We start from the raw sequence: 21,688 nt of genomic DNA, 5'->3' as shown, positions 1-21,688 counted from the left end.
CAGGGAAGCAGCACCAGGGAGCGATCCTGAGCGAGGAGTGATCAGCTGGGGACATTTCCTTTTGCCATTTGTAGATTCCAGGCGGCTCCTGTCGCTGTTTCTGCTCGGATCGGAGCAGCAGGAGTGTGCACACGCTGCCTGGGAGAGGTTTAGCACAAGAAATCAGCTCCAGTTTGCAGGAAACATCGTGTCCTTCCCACCAAACCATCTCCGAGTGCTGCACGGAATCCTCCGTGTCCTCCTGCACTCCCCCAGGACTTGCTCTCCAAATAAACCCACCTGCTGTCACTCAGAAGGTCCCCAAACCCAGCTCCAGCCATCTGCTGCTGGCTGGTTTGGTGAGGAAGGAGCTGCTTCACCCAGCTTTAACTGGGAATGGGGGGAAGGACTGGAATCCCCCCGGTTTTGCTCTGAGAAGAGCCAGGAGGTGTGACTGTGTTTGCTGCTCAGGTGCCTTTACACCTCACTAATTAAACCAGCCTGGCTTAGCTCAGGGAGGATCCCTGCAAAGGCTCTTTCATTTGCAGCCCTTCAGCAGATGGATCCTCACTGGAATTTTGTTATTACCTCTGCTGTCCCAGTGCTGGAGCTCTGAGTGGTCACAGAGACTTTCAATGAGCTTTGTGCCCAGGATTTCTGGACTTCTGCCTTTGCAAATCTCCATTTCGGAGCATGAAGGGTCCTTGCTGGCATCCTGAACACCTAATTACACTTTTAAAACATCTTAAAAACTTTCAGATTCCCCAGTGTAATTTCCTGCTCGGCTGGAGAGCGAGGGACAAATGTTATTTCCACTGATGGTGAACCAGTTGTGGGTTCAGACTTCCCAGCACTGCCCCTGGCACTGGGGAGCTTTGGGTTCAGCTGCTTGGGTTTGTTGGTTTTTAAAAACAGCATAAAATCCCTTTCTTGGAATTTGCTCCGCTTTGGTGTTGCCCTCACCCCAGAGACCTTCTTTTAAAAGTGATTTAATTTCTTTTCCTCTGCCTTATGGGCCACAGCTTGATTTTTCTTGCACTCCTGGGTCTTGAAGCAATTTTACAGGGGAGGCAAGGAGTTGCTGAATGGAGCTGCTTTGTTTACATTATGTAAAGTTGGGAATCTGCCATCAGAGCAATCCCACGCATCCCATGCAGCGTTTGCAGGCACTCAAGGGCGTGGATGGATCAGATAAAAGGAGGTGGAGTTTCCAGCAGGGGGCTGTGACTTGCCCAAACGAGTTAATTACACATTAACTGCGTCCCACTTTCCCAATACAGAAACGTTTGTAATTAACAAAAAGAAAAAAAAAAAAAAAAAAAAAGAAAAAACAAATTAGTGTGTAATTCAGAGTTGGCCTTGGGCTGTTCTGTCACATTCCTGACTCTGGGACCTGGCCACTGCCTCGTCCTCTCTCCCAGCTGTGATGCAAGCAGCGTGGAGGTGGATTTGCCTACACCCACTGCTCTATTTTAGGCTCCCATCTCATGGAAATAATATTGGCAAACATCACCAATATCTTATGGAAATACGGCTGTATCACCAATATTTTATGGAAATATGGTTAAATCACCAATATCTTATGGAAATACAGCTGAATCACCAATATTTTATGGAAATATGGTTAAATCACCAATATTTTATGGAAATACAGCTGAATCACCAATATCTTATGGAAATATGGTTAAATCACCAATATCTTGTGGAAATACAGCTGTATCACCAATATCTTGTGGAAATATGGCTGAATCACCAATATCTTATGGAAATACAGCTGAAACACCAATATCATGTGGAAATATGGTTAAATCACCAATATCTTGTGGAAATACAGCTGTATCACCAATATCTTGTGGAAATATGGTTAAATAACCAATATCTCATGGAAATATGGTGAAATCACCAATATCTTGTGGAAATATGGTTAAATCACCAATACTTTATGGGAGTGGTGCCACATCCAGCTGGTGTCCCATCACCAGTGGGGTCCCCCAGGGTCCTTGCTCAGCCCTGTTGATGCCTTTATTGGTGATGTGGGTGAGGGGATGCAGATGTGTTGTGACACCAGGGTGGGTGGGTGGGTTGTTGAGCTGCTGGAGCTCAGGCAGGAGGATCTGCAGAGGGATCTGGGCAGGCTGGAGCAATGGGATGAGGCCAGCAAGGATCCATGAGTGCTGCTCCTGCCTTGGGGTCACAACAACCCCCTGCAGCTCCAGAGGGGCTGGAAAGCTGGGAAAGGCCCTGGGGATGCTGGTGACAGTGGCTGGACACGAGCCCAGGGGTGCCCAGGTGGGCAAGAGGCACTGCTGGGACACCTGCAGGGCTGGGGACAGGCCAGGGACAGGAGGGACCCTGAGGGGCTGGGGAATTCCTGAGGGGAATGGGAAGGGATGGAGAATTCCTCAGGGAAATGGGAAGGGATGGAGAATTCCTGAGGGAAATGGGAAAGGATGGAGAATTCCTGAGGGAAATGGGAAAGGATGGAGAATTCCTGAGGGAAATGGGAAAGGATGGAGAATTCCTGAGGGAAATGGGAAAGGATGGAGAATCCCTGAGGGAAATGGGAAGGGATGGAGAATTCCTGAGGGAAATGGGAAAGGATGGAGAATTCCTCAGGGAAATGGGAAGGGGCTGGAGAATTCCTGAGGGAAATGGGAAAGGATGGAGAATTCCTGAGGAAAATGGGAAGGGGCTGGAGAATTCCTGAGGGAAATGGGAAGGGGCTCAGGCTGCAGCAAAGGAGGATCCCGAGGGATCTTTTCCCTCTCTGGAATTCCCTGCCAGGAGGGCACAGCCGGGGGGATTTGGGATCTGGGGACAGGGACAGGAGGAGAGGGAACAGCCCCAGGGGAGGGCAGGATGGATTTGGGGACATCAGCAGGAATTTCCCCATGGAAAGGGAGATCAGGGGTTGGAACTGCCCAGGGAGGTTTGGATCCCCATCCCTGGAGTGTCCCAGGAATTCCTGGAGGTGGCACCCAGAGCTCTGAGCTGGGGATTTGGCACAGCTTGGACTCGAAGACCTTGGAATTGTTTTCCATTTTAATGATCCTGTGATTCCATGGGATTTGCAGTGATATTTGCAATGTATAGCAGATTAATTTTCTGGGATTGTCTCAAGCAGAGTGTTGCCATTGTGAAGTCCATAATGCATATAAAAATCCATATTCCCCTAGTTTTATTTCCAGCCCCAACAGCTCCATGTAGACTATTTTCCATGTCACAGGCAGCTGGAGTCAATGACTCTCCCATGTACTTGAGACATCAGCTCTCCCCCATGGAATATTGATTTCCAGCAAATAATCTTCATTCAGCCATCTTTGCTTCACATCAAGTTATACCCTTACTCAAAAATAATACACATTCCTGTCATATTCTGCTGGAAATTGAATGTATTGCTCTGGTTAGAGAAGTGTTTAAACAATAAGGGATCAAAAAAAATATAAGGATGTCTCCATACTATGGAACAGTTTTGTATTTACATCCCTGTTACTAAACATGAGTGGAAATTTAATGCTTTTGGAGCAGTTGGAACTGTGAAATAGAGCAAAAAAGCACAGGGCTGGCAGCTGTTTTAATGCATGGTGAAGCCAGGAAGTTGTTTAGACTGTGTTTGAACTTGGCCAGCACACAGACACAGATATTGGTCAGAAAAGGGAGATATTTAAAGATCTGTTGGGTCAAGAACACATTTTATGACATCAAATATTTAATATTATCTAAGTAAATAAAAAAATCGTATGAAAGGGAAACAAGGTTAAAGCAAAAGTTTATGGCTGATCTCTCATGCTATTAAAAGATAATTTTTTTCAGAGTTAAAGGGGATATTGCTCAGCACACACATTGCAGATTGTGCTGAACCTTTCTGCCTTGCTGCTTGTGGCTCTGAGATTAGTGTTTACACCAAATACAATTTATTGAGAAATAAGGAGAATATTTGCTTCTTTGCTTTGGTGATTCTTTTTTTTTTTTTATTTTAATTTAGAAAAGCAGTTTTAATTCTTTTATTTTTTACTTTTTTTTTTTTTTTTTTTTTTTTTTTTTAAAGGCCTTGAGGTGAATTATGAGATTCTTCAGGCTAAGGGTGGTGTTATGGGGTTTTCCTTTTCATCCCCTTCCACTTCACCTCATATCCAAGAACCAGAGGAAAATGTGGCCCATTTTAATGGTTAAATGGACAAATGTTTCACCGTGGTTGGATTAGAGGATCTAAAAGGTCTTTTCCAACCTCAATAATTCCATGATCACCCCAAAAAATCCCTCCTTGGCTGTGCCAGTGGGATGCTGGATCTGCATTGAGATTTTCCCTGTTTTTTCCTTCTTTACTGGCAAAAGTGACTGAAACAAAAGAGGAGGATTTAATTCTCTCTAAACCCCACTGTGGGACAGGTGAAATGATTCTTTTCCCTGGCAGAGCAGCAGCTGGATTTGGATCCAGTCATTGTTTTCAGTGGATGGATTAAACTTGGATCTTAACCTCCAGATGTGGAGTCAGCAGGAATTATCAGTGTCCAACATTTCCCAGGTGATTTCTGAGCTGTGGGAGGCAACAGATTCCAGCTTTGTGGCAACAGAATCTGGCCTCAGATGGATAAAGAAAATGGCATTTCAACTTGGATATAATTTATCTGTGAAGATTAACTTTAATAATATTTTTAATGTGAAAATCTGCCTTTAAACCAAAGAAAAAAAAAAAACCCCAAAAAACCTGACTCCAGCATGATTAACCCTCTTTTTCATCTCAAACAAGGAATTTTTGGGGACCAGTGCAGCTGTTGCAGCAGCCACACATGAAATTATCTCCTGCTCAGAGAGAAATGCAAAATGAAATGCCATATTTTTGGATTGTTAAGTGTCACTTCAGTGAAATGTACTCAGGGCTGAATAGCTCCCGTTTATTTTCTAGGGATGGTTAAAAATGAGGAAATTGTGACAATTCTTGAATATTTTCAATTGCTTTTCCTTCTGTTGTTCTTGCTGAATGGGGAGAATGCCTTTATATTTGTGCCTTTATGGGGCAAATATTCCAAATGTTTAGTTTTTTTCTCCACTTCACTCCTTTCCCCCCTTTTTTCTCATATTTGCTGCTGAAAAGAGGAGGAAGTTCAGGAATAGGGAATGAGGACAGAGGGGAAGATGGGGGGAAGGAGCAAGAGAAAAGCAGAAATGTAGTTTATTCAAAGGGAATGATAAAAAGGAAGATTTTGCCTTGGAAAGGGATATTTTAAGGGAAAAGCTGAAAATGATTGAAGGGAAGGGAGTCAATGCTAAATCCAATGTGGGTTTGGTGATTCCTTTGTTCATTCCATGGTTTTGGGTTCTGCCTTGTCCTGAGGGTCAATGAGAAGATAAAGCAAGAAGGAATCAGTGGGGTATTTTTTGGGGTTTTTTTTTTTTTGGTTTTTTTGAGAGAATTGGTGCTGATCCATGAAGGAGCTGAAGGCAGAGCCGTGGGGAGATGGAGAATTTGGGGTTTGGCTCATGGAGAACTTGAAGGTGAAATAGCCCAAATTCAGGAGAGCTGCACCCAGATCTGGATCCAGCTCAGGAACCACCTGGAGCTGCTGGAGAGATCCAGAGGAGGCCATGGAGCTGCTCCAGGGCTGGAGCCCCTCTGGAGCCAGGCTGGAGAGCTGGGAATGCTCACCTGGAGAGGAGAAGGATCCAGGGAGAGCTCAGAGCCTCTTCCAGATCCTAAAGCAGCTCCAGGAGAGCTGGAGAGAGACTGGGGACAAGGGATGGAGGGACAGGACACAGGGAATGGCTCCCACTGCCAGGGGGCAGGGATGGGTGGGATATGGGGATTTTGGGAATTTCTGGCTGGGCTGGAATTCCCCAGAGAAACTGTGGCTGCCCCTGATCCCTGGAAGTGCTCAAGGCCAGGTTGGAACACCCTGGGATTGTGGAAGGTGTCCCTGACCATGGCAGGGTCACTGGGGAGGTTTAAAGTTCCTTTCAACCCAAACCATGCTGACATTCTCTGATTCTTTGAAAGAGTAAAAGGCAGAAATCAGATATTTTTGTGTGTGGCTTTACTGGAGTGAAAGGGAGGAAGGGAAAAAACACCATAAATAATGAATAAATCTCCCCAAATATCTTTGAAAATACCAGCAATTATCAACATGGGAAGGGAAGAGCTGCTTTATTTCAGTCCTTGTTTCAAAGGAGCAGGAGACTGCCTGTGACACCACAGACTGATGGGGCTTTTTAAGACTAAAAATAACTTGTGAGAAGAGCCATTGAAATGGATTATGGACTGGCTTATGGAGATGAAACCCAGGGTGTCAGGGAAGGAGAGAATTCTGAGTGAGGAGGGAAAACAAGTGGGGTCAGTGCCATGGGCCTTGTTCTTGCTTGGTCATGAGCTGGGATGACCTTGGTGAAGGAGAAATTTCCAAACAGATTTGCACAGTTCTGATCACACCAAGCTGGAGAGAAGCAGCCAAACACCACCAGGCAGGCAGGCAGGCAAGTCAAGAGAGTTGAAGTTAATTATAAAGATGAACAAGCTATTCGTGTCATTTAGCATATGGCACCGTGGCTTTGAACTCTGGAGATGGAAACTTTATTTAGGGGGTAGCAGGGATTTCATGGCCATGCTGAACCAAGCTCTGGGTTCAGAGCTGACAATCAGATGTGTGGATGTGCTGCTCTGACACTCTCTGTCCTCCAGGATGTTCTGAGGAAAAGCTGAGCTTCAAAGAGTTCCATCAAAAAATAACATTTGGGAAAAAGGAGTGAGCAGGGTGGCGAGATTTTCTGATTCCTTTTTAGGGTTGGAGTGTGTTCCTTTGAGTGTTTGGCAGCAAGTGAATGTTCAGTGGCTTAGGGGTGTGATGATGCTCTTTAAAAGGGAAGCACTGTGCAATCATGGGGATGGACTTCATCCAGCAGATCTCTGCTGCAAACTTCTGTGACATGGACACCATCCCAAAACTTTGGCTGCCTTTTCAAAGCCACTCAGCTTCCCAGGGCAGCCAGAAGGGGCTGAGCCCTTCCTAAGATGTGTTTGCTCAAGATGTTTACAGAGCTGTCACCCAAAGATGGATCTGGACCCAAATTCTGATGCTCAGGCTCAGGACCAAGTTGAGCTCTGTGACCTGCTGCTTCCTGGTCATCCAGCCAGAGACATTCCCAGGGTTTCACTGCTCTGGGTTAGTACCTGGGATCAGACACCAAGAAATGTGTGTGGTAAGAAACAACCAAACTTTTGTCAGACCTGGAATTTGTTTCAGCTTTGGCACATGTTGCCCAAACCAATTTGTCCATCTCTAATGCAATGTAAATAGCATTAAGCCCTTTGTGAAATATGTGATGTTTGCAGACAGCTATGGATAGCCTGGCCTCCAAAATCAATATATAACCCCTTGCTATTGCATAGCAGAGTTCATTTCTGTTTGGACACTTCTTCAAAGGAAGATGTAGACTCCATTACTTCACATGCTTTTTAAATTTAAACACAGCAACTGATGTATTGGTGAAAATGTGCAAGCTGTGATCTTTATGGATGATTTTTGGAGCACATTTATCAGAAATCCCGGGGTTTATTCACTTGTTTCATTTAGAAAGGGTCTGTAGATTGTCATGGACACACTGAGTTGTTGAACAAGCTCTTGGTGGCACTGCTCAGTGCTGAGTGACTGCCCAGAGCCCCTGCCTGGCAGGAGCCAGGGAAAGGCATTTTAGTTTTTATGAAGATTTTTATTAAAAAGTCTTTCTAGACTGCCACTGTCCCAGGCTGCTCCAAGCCCCAGTGTCCAACTTGGCCTTGGACACTTGCAGAGACCCAGGGGCAGCCACAGCTTCTCTGGGCACCTGTGCCAGCCCCTCTCTACCTGCCCAGGGAACAATTCCTTCCCAAATCCCATCTAAAGAGTTTGTTTTAGCCTGGTGCTGGATTTTGTTGTACCACAAGGGAGACTCTTCACAGTTTGCCTTGGGCTGTGAGTAAATCCTGCAGCTTCACTCCTTATCCCTCCATCCCTCTCCCCAGCACTAAGTGCTCTGTTAGGAAATTAATTAAGAGAGCATTGCTGTGCAGAAAACTTCCCTTTCCTTCCACCTGTACACTCAGACAGAGTTTTGTTTATACACCAGGGAGTTTGCACAGCCTCAGGTGCTCCAGGAATTATTTAAAGTCTGAAACAGCTGCAGAATGAAGTTTTGGGGAGAGAATCCTGGGGAGAGGCTCTGCTTTTCCTCAGCCTGTGGTGATTTGTGCAATCCCCCCAGCAGGAACATGAGTTCTGTCTGCTCTTAGCATGGGCCCAGCTTCCAGGATGGCTGATTTGGAGCTGATGCCTGTGTTGGAGCCGGCAGTGTTTGGATGGAAAAATTAGTTATGTCAGCTCAGCCTTAAATCCTGGAACTGTTTTAAATAAACTGTTCTTCTCTTCCTGTAACACTGTCGTGTTGGGGCCAAGAAATGGAGTTTGGGACATGGAGGATTTTCGACAAACTGAATTTATGTTGTTGTTTTTGTTTTTAAATAAAAAACAAACCAAAAACAACAACTCTCCAGACACTGCAAATACAGTGACTGTTCCAATCAGGATCAACATTAATTTCTTCCTAGCTTTCAAATGTTATAACTACATTTCTCCCGACATGTTGGCATCTGTGTTGGTATTTATAAATTTTTGCATGCTTTGACTGCCATGCAAATCCTTCCAGAAAGTACCCTCTGAGGAGCTGAAGTGAGAGAGAGAACTCGGCACTGGGAATAACCCTGCCTTGTACCAGATTATTTAGCAATTAAAGTTGTGATGTTTTTATCAAACGGATGCGCAGATAGCGACTCCTTGGCATCAAAACCAGATAAAGCTGGGCTTGCATTTACAAGGAAAAGAGCAGTTCTGTTTCTCTGAGCTCACATCAATTCACGTTTTAGCTGTTTTTAGTGTTTGCTGACAAATCTGAGAAAGGTTCATGGTGTAGTGTGGGGCACCTGGGCTGATAGGGATAAAGTTTTCAAACAGAATAATTATCAAGTTATTTAATAGAAGCAAACGGGGTTTGTGTCTCCTTACTGTTTCTGAGCTGTTGTGCAGTTTGGTCTGTCAGTGTCATTAATCTCATATTCCCATCTCAAGCTGAGCCCAGCTGGAGCAGGGGGTGCTCAGTACCTGCCAAGCCTCCCTCCCCCCCTCCCTCCTCCATAACCTTGTCCCTGTGTCCAACCCCACTGGAATGTGCTGGGGTGCAGCTGCTGCTCTGGACAGAACCTGTTCCATAAACAATCCCTGCTCCCAGAGTTTGGGATCCATGTTTCCCCATGGTCCCTATTCTGTGCCCTACCCCTGGCTGCAGGCAGGTGGCTGAGGGTCTGTCCAGAGCTGTGGGAGGATGGGGGTCTCTGCCCTCACCCCTCTGTCACTTGGGATGTCACTCATCCCAAGCTGCAGATACTCTCCCTCTCCTCCCCTGTAATCTCCTGTGAGCTGGATGGCATTCCATAACTGTATTTAAACCTATTTCATTTAAGGATGAAATAGGATCTGGTTATTTTGCTTCCTAATGTGCTCCTAACCAGAGGAACAGACCTGTGATGGGCCATGACTTCCCCTGCTGAAAAAAGTGACAAAGGAGCAGAGAAAGTTCTGTCTTTGCCAAAATAATCAGGGAAAGGGACAATACAGAGCAAGGAAAAGCCCCCTGTGTGTCCATCATCAAGGAAAAACCATTGATCCCATTCCTACTTGGAATCCTCTTCTTGCCACTGATCCTGACCTCTCCTCCCCATCCAGAATAAATTGCCATAACAAAATGAGGTCTGTTCTGCAGGTTATCAGCCATAGATTGTATAGGTCAGCCTCTGAACTTGTCTGCTGAATTCCTGGGATCTGAGAATCCTGGAATCATTTGGGTTGGAAGGGACCTTACACATCAATTTCCAGCCCCTATTATAAAATCCTGTCCCTGTCGAAATCACTGGGAGTTTTGTCATTGTTTTCAGAGGAACTCAGATTTCTGTGCTTTGAAGCTGCCTCTCTGAAAGAACCTGTTTACTCCTGTGTAAATGGAATATCCATCCCTCAGCTATTTATCCTGCTGCACTGTCAGACAGGAGTGAATGTTGGAAGCAGCACTGATGCTGAGAGGGCTCAGTGCATTCTCCCTGCTGATTAAAGTTTAAACCAAGTTTAGACTAAAGCAGAGACATTAATTCATGCAAAAGTTGAATATTTAAACCTGAATACATAAAGCCTTTACAGGCAGAAAGTCTGGGAAGTGATAAAGGGAGGTCTCATCACTGTTTGTCACTGATGTCACCTCCCAGTCTGTGAAGTGCCAACGAGCTGGTCACACTTCCCCACTCTGAAGTTTGCTGTCCACTGAACATTCCTCCTGCCCTCTCATTTCCCAGCAAATTTCAGGAACACAGGCATCAGGGAAGTTTCTGCTCCTTGCTGTGAAGTTCCTGGCTCATCCCTGACGAATGTAACCCAGTTGTGCCTGTGGATCTGTCACCACCCCGCTCCGATTGCAGCCTCATAGGATCCCAAAATAGCTCTGCAGAGACATTAGTGCATAGCATGTACCTCTCTGCCATATGCTGGGGATAAAGGAATCTAATTGGGCTGCCTCTTTTTGCATGTATTATAATGTTGGAGCTTCAGTTCCTGCAAAATAATTCTTTTTGCTTTCAAGAGCAACAGCTAAAATATATTTGACTCGGCTTATGCAAACAGCCATCCCTGCCCTGCTTTTACCTTGATTAATGCACTGAAGGAAAAGAGCTCAGAGGAAGGTGGAACATAAATCATAAGCTCATTTTTGGGTTGGAATTTTTAAAATTATTATTAATTAGTTGATTTTAAGAGCTATTTTAATCATGGTATCAACCCTTTTGCAATGGGTTTGTCTTCTGTTGAAATCAGATCTTCTTCTACTGCCACCAGTGGAGTTTGGTTTGAATAGATCCCCAAAAAGATCCAGGAGAGGTGGATCTGGGGCAGAACTTACCTGGTGCCCTGAGCCCCCTCTTGACCACTTTCCATAAATGTGGTGGAAAATTACATTTCTTCAGCTGTGCTGCATTCTGAGTCCTTGGGACAGAAACCTCAGTGGTACAAGTAGCAAAATGCAGTTTAGCCACAGCAGTGCCTGACATCCATGTGTGATTGTGACCAGTGAAAAGTGTTTGCTCCCCCAAGCAGGCAGGAAATAAAGCCCTGGGATGGGAGTGATGTGTCAGATCCCTCCTCAACAGCACGACTCCAGGATCAGATTATGCTTTCCAGTTAATCCAGAACATGAAAATCTGTCACAGAATGTTTTCTCAATTCTTTTCTCAGTTATAGCTGTTATTTGAAGAAATGATCAAATATGAGCAGGAAAATCATGAGCAGCATCTGCTTAGAAAATAAGCAGGGACTTAACTATGCCTTGATATAATCAAATGAGTCTCTCCATGGTTGGCTCTTCAGGCATTACTGTAGTAAACATGATTAAAATAGCAGAGAAAATGCTGATAGTGCTTGAACATCATCTGAAACAGCTCCTTTATTTTATTTCCTTGCTTCTGCATGGGATGTGTGTGAAGGAGCCATGTGAGGTTTTGTGCTTTGTGTCCACATTTCCATGCCCAGCTGGAGCTGGGGTGGCCATTTGGAGCTGCTTTTCAAAACACTTGTACTTTTTAAATATATATTTTTTTCATTTCCCTGTCTTTTTTTTTTTTTTTTTTTTTGACTTTTTTTGCTCTCTCAAAGTTCACTTTGTCTTCCAGCACAGATCTTTCTTCAGTGCTGCTGTACCAGTGCTTTTATTTGTGGCATTTTTTCAAACACAACCTGGCAGCAGAAGATGCTTTGCATCCTACAAGTTGCTCAGATGTGAAGTTATTGATCAAACAGCCCAGGCACAGCATCTTACAGAGGAAAACCAGGATTATTAGCACCTCTGGGGATCTCTGTCCTTATGTGCAGCCCTTTTGGAATCCTCCTTCCATCCCATCTGCTCTGGGATTTCTGGCAAGTGGGAAAGCCAAGCATCTGCACTGCACTTGTTTGTGTGCACATCAAAGTGCTCACACGGTCAGAAGTTGTGTCTCTGGTGGAGCTGAATTTATGATTTTGTTCTGCTCTTTCTCCCTGGTGAGTTGCCTGAGAAATAGCTCCAAAATATCATCAGGAATATTTTATATTGTTTGGATCACTCTCTCTACGTGGTTTTTAAGGTTGCTGAAGGGTAGGGAGATTTCTCACTGTCACCCCCTTTTTAAAATATTATTTTGTCAAAAACTGAAAGTTTGAGTGAAGGGAGCAGGAGGTGTTGGTGCAACAACCAAATCCCCAGCAGGAAATTTATTGAGTTGCCAATTTATGGTCATCTAATTGGCTCAGAAAGAATTGGAATGTTTCTAAATATCCTCCTGAAATCAATGGTGACTGCCTTTATTTTTGGGCCTGGGGCAGATTGAAATTGAGACAATAAATGAGAGTGTCTCATTCCAAAAGAATGAGAGCTGGCAGCTCTGCACAGGCTCTGCTTTTGGGGGAGGAGGAACAAGCAGGGGCTGAGGTTCCCCCTTCAGCAAGGGTTGGGGAAATTAAATATGTGTCAAATCAGCCTCTGATTTGCTTTTTACATATTAAAAAAAGGCTGTTTTTTCCTCTGCCCATGTTCACAGGCACTGGTTAGAGATGATGTACTGCTGAGAGAGCTTAAAGAAAGGGGAAAAACAGAAAAAAAAACCCCATTTCTAAAATCTGTCTCACACTAAACCCCTTGGAGAATTCAGATGTGTGTAAAATCTTTGGAGATTCTCCATTTTCAGCCACAATTAACTAAAATCTCCTGGAACTAATGATGTTTCAGATCAGCACATTTTTATTAGACTTTCACCCTGCACAGAGAGCCGTGACCTGTCTGTCACAATTTAACACACCTCAGCTGAGAGCAGCCCAGAAAACCGTGGAGTGAAGGAATTTGGGAATTTTATGGCCCTGTTGGATGTGGTAACATCTATCCCTCCCCTCTCCAGGAGATTTAATGTGACTCTGCCAAACAAGATTTAAAGCTGGGAACAGATGCAGGTCCCCCCCAACTCCCAGGCACGTTCCCCCATGCACATGATCCCTTTTGAAGTGCTCCTGGTGCTGGAGGTGGAATTTGTTTGGTATGAGCTGGAAATGGAAATAGCCCAGCAAACACAGGGACAGATGGCAAAAATCCCACTTGGAACGTGGGACCAGTGGTTTGTTTTCACTGCAGGGCAGACAGCAGACACTGAGTGTCTGCACAGCAGCTGGGACAAAGAATTCCCCAACTCTCTGCCAGCAGGGACAGCCCTCACCTGGGTGATTTCACACAGAAAATTTTTAGACCCAAAAGCTTGGAAATTTGGGAATGAATAGAGATCTGCCTGATATTGATGTGGTTTTGTGGCATAGCACAAGTGGAGCTTCATCAAGTAAAGATGTTGGGACATCTTCTTTTCTGAAAGTTGAACAATGTGTTTTCTAGAGGGAATTTTAAATTTGTTTTGTTTTGTGTTTAAAGTGTTTTTCATAAGGGGTTGAACAAATGATGTGCTCTCATGTGAGTCCAAGCCAGCAATCTTTGCAAACCTTTGAAGTGATTTCTTTAGTTTTAAAACAATTTTTTCTCTCTTGAAATGAAACATAAATATATAAGAATATAATAACTGGAGTATTACCAGAATTAAGGAAATGATCCAAGTGCCTTTGTTCTTTAAGTACCAAACATAATTAATAACTCAAGCAATATTTAATTTTTTAGTGTGTGTGCTGGATGTTGTGGTTTCCTTTTTCCTCTGCTCTTTCCCTGCCATGCTGGACTCAGAATTGCTCTGCTCATATCCTGGCCACTTAAAGATGATCCCAAATTTTGTTTGAATACAACATCAAGTTGAAACCAGCAGACCCAGTGTCCAGCACTGCCCTGCACCCTTTTGACTTTTCCTACATCTTTGCACCCTCCAAATTCTCTGAGCATGTTATTTTGGTTATTTGGGCTCTCAGCCCTGCTTTCCCCACCCAAGGCACTAAAAATCAGATTTTGTTTCAGATCACCATGACAAGGGCCCCAAATGTGCCATTTCATGTAAACCATGGAAAGGAGGCTGCTATGAGGTTTGAAAACTTTTTTTTTTTTTTAAAGTATCTCAAATTGCTTGTCTTTAATTGAAAACTAAATTCCTAAGGGGGGGGGGGGGGGCGGAGGGGGGACATGGAGTAGGGCTGTAGAAAATTAACTCCTTTTAATGGAATGTGGCTTGGCTGCAAAACTTGTTCACACTGGTGTGAGGCTGAGTGATGTTGTCAGTGCATGCACGTGTGTGCAGACAGGTTGGGTAGATAAATCTGTGTACAGAACATATTTAATCCTGGGGTTCTTGTATTTTAATCACTGAGGTCTTGGTCTGTTTCCCAATGCAGAAAAAACCCCCTTTTTCATCAACTCAAAGGAAAAATATATTCAGATTTGAGTTCATCGTTCATCACAAAGTATGATCTAGATGCTTTTTCATCCTGCAGTAGGAAAAGAAAGGGTTATATGGAAATCCTGAGAGAAAAAAGAACTGAGTTTATTGAAGTAAAGAATTTATCTCCAGCCCAGAGCAAAGTTTCAAATAGAAAGAAGCGAAGCAAATCCCAGGGGTAGGAAAAATTACAGACAGCACAGGGCTATCTTCATTTTATCCAGGTTGTTGATTCCAATCTTTGTTATTTTTTAAGATACAGAAAAAAAAAGTGTGAATCTAAGTCTTTCTAATTACAGATAAATCATACCATTACTTCCTTTCCTTGATATTTTGTCTGCCAGGCTCATTTTATAATATATTAGGAAAGCACTTTTATCCACTGTGATAAGAATAGCCTCCAGAAGGTGCTTTAAAAAACTCCCCTCAAACCACAGGCAAGTCTTGTTCTTGACTCATTCATTCTGCCCATTGTTTTCTCTGGGTAATTCCTGCAGGAGGCACGGCCAGGTCAGACCTGATGGTGGGAAAGAGCCCTGCCTGACAAAGGCTGCTCTCTTCCCTGCATTCCCACACACAGGGATGGGCTTTTCTGGGAGCTCTGCACCCATGGGAGCAGGCAGCCTGTTCCCAGGGTCGCTGTTTCCTAGGAATCCCCCATCCCAGAAATATGGCCTGAGTTCTTTGTTGCTAGAAGCACCTCCAAAATTCCATTGTGCTGCTGTTTGCTCATGCCAAGGCAGTCACTCGAGGCTGGATCAATGACCCACTTGTTCATTTGCTGTGCTAAGGACTTAAACTGACTAAATATTAATGAACCTGGTGGAGTTTGTGTGCACTGAACTTTTCTGTGATACCCTTCAGGGAATGTGGCCCAAAACACAAGAAATTTGCTGTCCCTGCAGCTTGGGGAGGGGTTTTGGGTGATAGAGAAATATTGTTCTCTGCTTGGGGCAGAATCCCAGAGAAATCATCTTTATCTCCCACGTGCTCCTGCTTGGCTGTGCTTGCAAATGTGAGAATTGCTCCTTGGGTGATCAGAGATGAATAAATGAGGAATGGGGGTGAAATGACACATCCAAGGGGAAGAATCTTATAAATGGTGTGGCTCCCTGGTCTCATCCTGTGCCCAGGAATTGAATAAAACAAACAAAACACAGCAGAAAGGTGACAGCTCTGAAGAAGAGGAGGTAATAAAAATCCCAGAGTGGTTTGGGGTGGAAGGGACCTTAAAGCTCATCCAGTGCCAACCCCTGCCATGGGCAGGGACATTCCCACTGTCCCAGCTGCTCCAAGCCCTGTCCAGCCTGTCCTGGGACTCTTCAGGGATCCAGGGGCAGCCACAGCTGCTCTGGGCACCCAGGGCTCACCACTCTCCCAGCCAGGAATTCCTCCCAGCACCCATCCATCCCTGCCCTCTGGCAGTGGGAAACCATTCTGCCTTGTCCTGTCCCTTGTAAATAGGTTTTCTCTATTTTTCCTGCTGGCTCCTTCATGTTCTGGAAGGCCACAATTAAGTCACCCCAAAGCTTCTCTTCTCCAGGCTATCCCAATTCCCTCAGCTTTTCCTCATCAAACTCAAGAGATGAGCAAAGCAGGGATGCTCTATGGCTGACATTACCAGGGGGCTGGAAATGCATAAAAATTCTGCCTGAATTTCACCTGCAGTGCTCCATTATTGGTAAAAAATTACAGAAACCCAATAGCACAACTTCCATGTGGTGCTTCACCTTGGAGAAAGCTCCCAAACCTCATGGACTGAAGTTTAAACAGTCTGGGAACAACCTGCCCTGAAGCAGATCTAAGTTACACAAAATTATCAAGCCAAGTTTCTTAGGAGACCAAGCAACAGATCAATGGAAATGGATTTTGAGTTAAAAAAAAAAAAATAAAAAAAATAAAAGGGGAAGTGGGAAAAAAGATTCCAAGCCACCAGCAAAAAGGAGAGGTGTGCCTGGAGGAAGGAGCTCACTGTGTGCTCCTCCCTGTGTGGAACAGATGCAGTGCATGATTTATCAGCCTTGAAGGACTTGTGTGTGGTGCCTGATGCTTCTGCAGCTGCACCTGCACCTGTGCCCACTGATTCCTGCAGTTACAGGTTCCAACAGCTGCTCTGGGCCCATCCTGGAGACTGAAATCCTTGGGAAGACACCTGTGCAGCAGGGGAAGGAGTTGTAGTGATGTGAGAACTTCTCTTGGGGGGGAATTTGGGCTAAATTTAGCTTTACAAAGTAGATTTGAAGCAGGAATAATACTTCATTTTGTGGGGGGAAATGGAATATTGGAGGAAAGCTTGAGAACAAGCTCCAGGTGGCTGTGATGTTTGAAACAGAAAAATCTAAATCCCCAAAAGTTCAGCCTGTGATGGGAAGACTGGCAGCACCCTCCACCAGGAAAATATATATTTTTCTTTTGCCCCACAGCCCTGGCATCCCTGGAGATCTGGCACAGGTGCCCAGAGAAGCTGTGGCTGCCCCTGGATCCCTGAAGTGTCCAAGACCAGGTTGGACAGGGCTTGGAGCAGCTGGGACAGTGGGAATGTCCCTGCTCATGGCAGGGGTGGCACTGGATGAGCTTGAGGGTCTCTCCCAACCCAACCCACCCTGGGATTCTGTGACAAACCAAATCAGCCTTGGCAATGCTTCCCATTCCACTCAGGCATGCAGAGCAATTAATTGGTTAATTAACTATTGCAGAGCTCCTGACAGACTTGATTAATGATGTCAAAAGCAGAGAGCTGGATAAAATCCCAGCAGGAAAAGTGAGGTTTGTGAGAGGTGAGTTGGAGCTGCTGCTGCTGGTGTGCTGTGCCCCTTCCCTTCTCCCTGGCAGCAGAATTTTGCAGATTTCTGTGCCAATCCAGTCCCTCTGGAGCTGTGCTGCCCCATGGATATCCTGAAGGTGTCCCTGCTTTGCTATATGAGCCCTCCTGGTGGGTTCTACATAAATGGTTGCATTTGTTTTCTCCTCACACTCAGTCCAACCACCTGCTTTTCTGTGCTGCTGCAGGAGCTTGTAAAACACTCCACACTCCATGGATTCTTGAACTGGAGCCCATAAACATGGCAGAACAAATTTGGAGCTAATTTTACAGTGGCACAGGTTGCCAGCAAGGACCATTAATTAAAGAAATCTTTCCTCTGTCATCTGTAATAATGCTGATTAAAGGTTTTCCCCTCTAGATCCCTCAGATACACCCTGTGTGTGAACTTGCATGGGCTGAAGCAGAGCTAAGAAAAACACTTGAGGTTTTTCACCTTTTAAAAACTCCTCTGAGCTAAGATCCACCTTCAAACTCAGTGACCTTAATGATTTCAGGGAAGCAGCAGCCACAGTGATGCACCTCCTGGTATTTATCCCAAAGATTCCCTGTTGCCTCACAGGGCTGTTTTCCAGGTGAAATGTAATTTGGAATAACATTACAACATTAATAGCATGCATTAAATGAGCTGAGGACTGCTGGGCTATAAATCAGTGATTAATATGGATGCACAAACACCAGTTCTGACTAATGGCTAAAAATAAGGTCTATTTTGACTAAAAATAAGGTATATTTTTATGATTTCTCTACCAGAGTTTGTTATTTCTTAAAGCATGAAAAGGATGGCTTTGAGTGATGGTTTTGATCCTGCTGTTTTAATTGGTGAATTGATGAAGCATTGGAACTGCCCAGGGAGGGTTGGATCCCCATCCCTGGTCCAAGGAATGCCTGGATGTGACACTCAGTGCTCTGAGCTGGGGACAAGGTGGGCACAGCTTGGACTGGATGATTCTGGAGGGATTTTCCAACTCAAATGATTCCATGATGTAATTGGCTTTATAATTGTCAGTTACAGCACGAATAAATGGAATTTTAGCAATAAATCTTAACTACCCAGCTTTGGAACTTTTGTCCTGTGCCTCCAAGCTGAGTTTTAGCCATGGACAAGAATGATGAGTCGATGTTTACTCACATTTCTGATGGCAGAAATGAGATTTTCCTCTGGAGTGAGTTTTGCTGAGCACTGTTTGACTTTATTCTCCTCATTGCCATTTTTCCTGTATTTATTCACCTTGGGAAGAGCCTCCTTGGAGCCTGCAGAGCAGCCAGACAGCAGCTCCCTCTGAGCCACTGCAGATTTTGGGCAGCACCAGGAGCTGGAGAGGGGCTGGAGGGATGAGTTTCTCCAGCAAAGGGCTGCTGCAGAAAATCAAGAAAATCTGGCAAAGGCCAGAAGGTCAAAGATTGACTGGAGAGAGGACAGAGTGGGAGTCAAGCCAAAATAAACAGGGGAATCACAGAAAAGTAGATTGGAATTTTTGTAAGAATTCCTCTTTTAATAAGGTCAGGCTTATGTAGTAACACACGACAGCAATGAGGATTTATTGTTATTTCAAACATGATTTCTGTTAACTTCTGCTAAAATTTGAGTTTAAATCTTCTTGATTACTTTCACCATTCTTCTCACTGCCTTTCTAAACAGACTTTTTCATCAGAATGCAATTACAAGGCAGTTTTTTCATCTCACGACCCTCCAAAAGGGAAATTTCTATTTCTTAAACAAAATTACTTGAACTACCTTTCACATAGAATAAATAATCACCCTCTGGAAGAACAAGAAAATATGAATTTTGTAGCACTGAAGGACATGGGTTAGTGATGGGCTTGGCAGTGCTGGGTTAAGTTTGACTCAATGATCTTAAGGACTTTTCCAACCTGAACTATTCAGTGTTTCTGTGGTTCTAAATCAAAACAGGAGATAGATTTCTAAATGTTGCATTTATACATATTTTAAGCAGTTGAGAATTGACCATAATTTAATTATTTTTTGCTCTTTGATACCCTTAGTCTGTGATTCCTGTAAACCTCACTGGGATATTTGTTTTGCTTTGGCTTTCTGAGCTCCATGTATACCCAGCCTATCAATGCCTGTTCATGCTTGTAAATGTCCATTATGGCCATTAATGTGTCTATTAAATCCCAGAGCCATCTAATATGGGAAAGAGGTAGTTTTGTGAGATTAAGTGGGTGTGTGGATGCTCACATTTATCAGAGGCTGTTGGGAATGATAAGGAGGGAGGACAGGGAGTGCTGGTGATGACTCTTGGTGTGGCTCTGTGAGCTGGCATGGGTGGCATCACATCTGCTGAACTGAATTGATGCAGAACCCCCCCAAAAAATCTGTGTTGAACTCAATGATTTTGTTCTCTGTTCCAGACTTAACCCATGCACTGAGATCAGCAATGGGGGCACTGAAAGATCTGGTTTATGTTTAGTAAATAATTAATTCCCCTGTCACAGGATTGCCCATCCCTGTCCTCACTGATTCTTCATTTTACACCCCTGCTGTGTGTGCTGTGTGACATAAGTATTTCAGGGAGATATTTATTTCCACTGTTGTTTCCTGAGCTTGTTAGGCTTGGGCAGTGTCACTGCACTGAGCTGCAGGTTCAGCCAGCTTCTTTCAGAGCACTGAGAGGGAATTAACCCCATCCTGAGGCAGAGCTCCCTCTCCCTCTGAGAGCCACAATTCAGGATTCTGAGCACACCCAGCCCACCTTGGGAGCACACAGAGCACTCCCTTCCACCCAAGGAGCACAAACTCGTTGCCCTGCTTTGCAGGAAGCTTCTCACTTCCACAAAGTTCAGCCAAACTCCTCCTCATCTTCTGACAGCTCTTGTGCTTCCAAATCCAATCACTCCTTATCTCCTTCCGTTCGTCTGATTCCACTTTCCTCCTTCTCCTGACACACTCCTTTTGGCAGAGCAGCACACTCTGCCAGTTTGCCATCTGCTGCTTCTCCTCTTGTGCAGCATCACTTCGCTCAAGAGACTTTCCACTGCACTTCACAAACTTCTTTCAGCCTCCCCCCATCTCCTGCAGGATTCTGTCCACTCATCTCCAAATCACCTCGCTCTTTATGGCTGCAGGGCACAACACTGGGGGAAATTTTGGGGAAATTTTGGGGAAAGTGCTGAACCTGCTGCAGTTATTTTGTCCCGGTGAAAATCTCTGACGGTTTTTCTAAAAACAAAAATCATTTGAATTCACTAAAAATGTATATTCTGCCCGTCCTTGTAAAAATGTAAAGATTTCTGTGGAGTAACAGCCACAATTGGATGCGTGCTCCAATTGCAGCTCCCTGCTGGAGAAAACTCTGTTTTATATACAGTGACTAAATGCAAACACTTGCACATTTAGAATCACTTATTTTACTCCAAAGCTTTGAACAAAAGCCTTCTAATCAACAAGGTGCTCTTAATTTCGTGCCTGTTGTTTCAGCAGACTAAATAAAGCCCTGCCAGTAAATATTTATGATCAAATTGCTTTGAGAATGCTTTTTTTTGGTCTGATTTCTCTCATTCTTTGATAGGCACTTAAATAAAATAAGCATACAGCATCAACTTCTGCTCTGTTACATTTATGCAATGAATTAAAAAGAAAAGTATAAAACAGAACAGAAATGGCCTCATTATATAAAATTTGCTGGCCCATTATGTATAATTTGCTTAAATCTTTTGAGACAGAGTTACAGGTCTCACACAGCCATGACTGCAGCAGCTCCATAGCTTAGAAAGTACATTTTCCTGTGTTAGTTTTTATTCACTAGTTAATATGCTTTAACATTTTCTACCAAATGTCTTGTCTAAACTATTTTTAAAAGAGCTCCCATTCTGCTACCAAAAGTCTAGTTCAATATTGCAGTGAAACCCAAGAAATCTGGAGGCACATTTGACATCCTGAACTGCAAAGCTCTTCCTCTCTGCTCTGCGTGGCTGTGCAGCCTCAGTGTCCCATAACAGGGATGGATTTAAAGGAGAGATTATTATCATATTTCCATCCCCATGAATTCACAGGATTCCTCGTGTGAATGAAGAAAGAAAATAGTCAAGCCAAATTCTCCTTGTGTTCTAAGTCTCGAAGATAAAACAAATGCTGCTGAACATAAGGTTTTAAGGCCAAATCCAAAAAAGGATTTAGCAGTGAGGCAGACTTCAGTGCCTAAATCCAAAACTGCACGACCAAAATATCATCAGCTCGACTGTGGATGTAATGAAAGTGTCCTGGCCATCCCCCTACACTCTGAAATTTGGGTGTTTTTTCAGCTTCCCCGTGTGCCCAGCTGCCTCAGCCTGTTGGAGAGGGATGTCTGGCTCCCTCTGGAAGCCAGCAAGGGAGAGGAATGGCTGGGGATGCTTGGAGCACACCCTCCCACTCGCTGGCAGGCTCTGGCCCTGCAGGATTTGGGTGCTGTAACTCTCTTTTTCCAAATGTTCTG

This window comes from Erithacus rubecula, assembly GCF_903797595.1.
Source record: "Erithacus rubecula genome assembly, chromosome: 8".
NCBI classification, from domain to species: Eukaryota; Metazoa; Chordata; class Aves; order Passeriformes; family Muscicapidae; genus Erithacus; species Erithacus rubecula.
Note: the sequence above shows the minus strand (reverse complement) of the source record.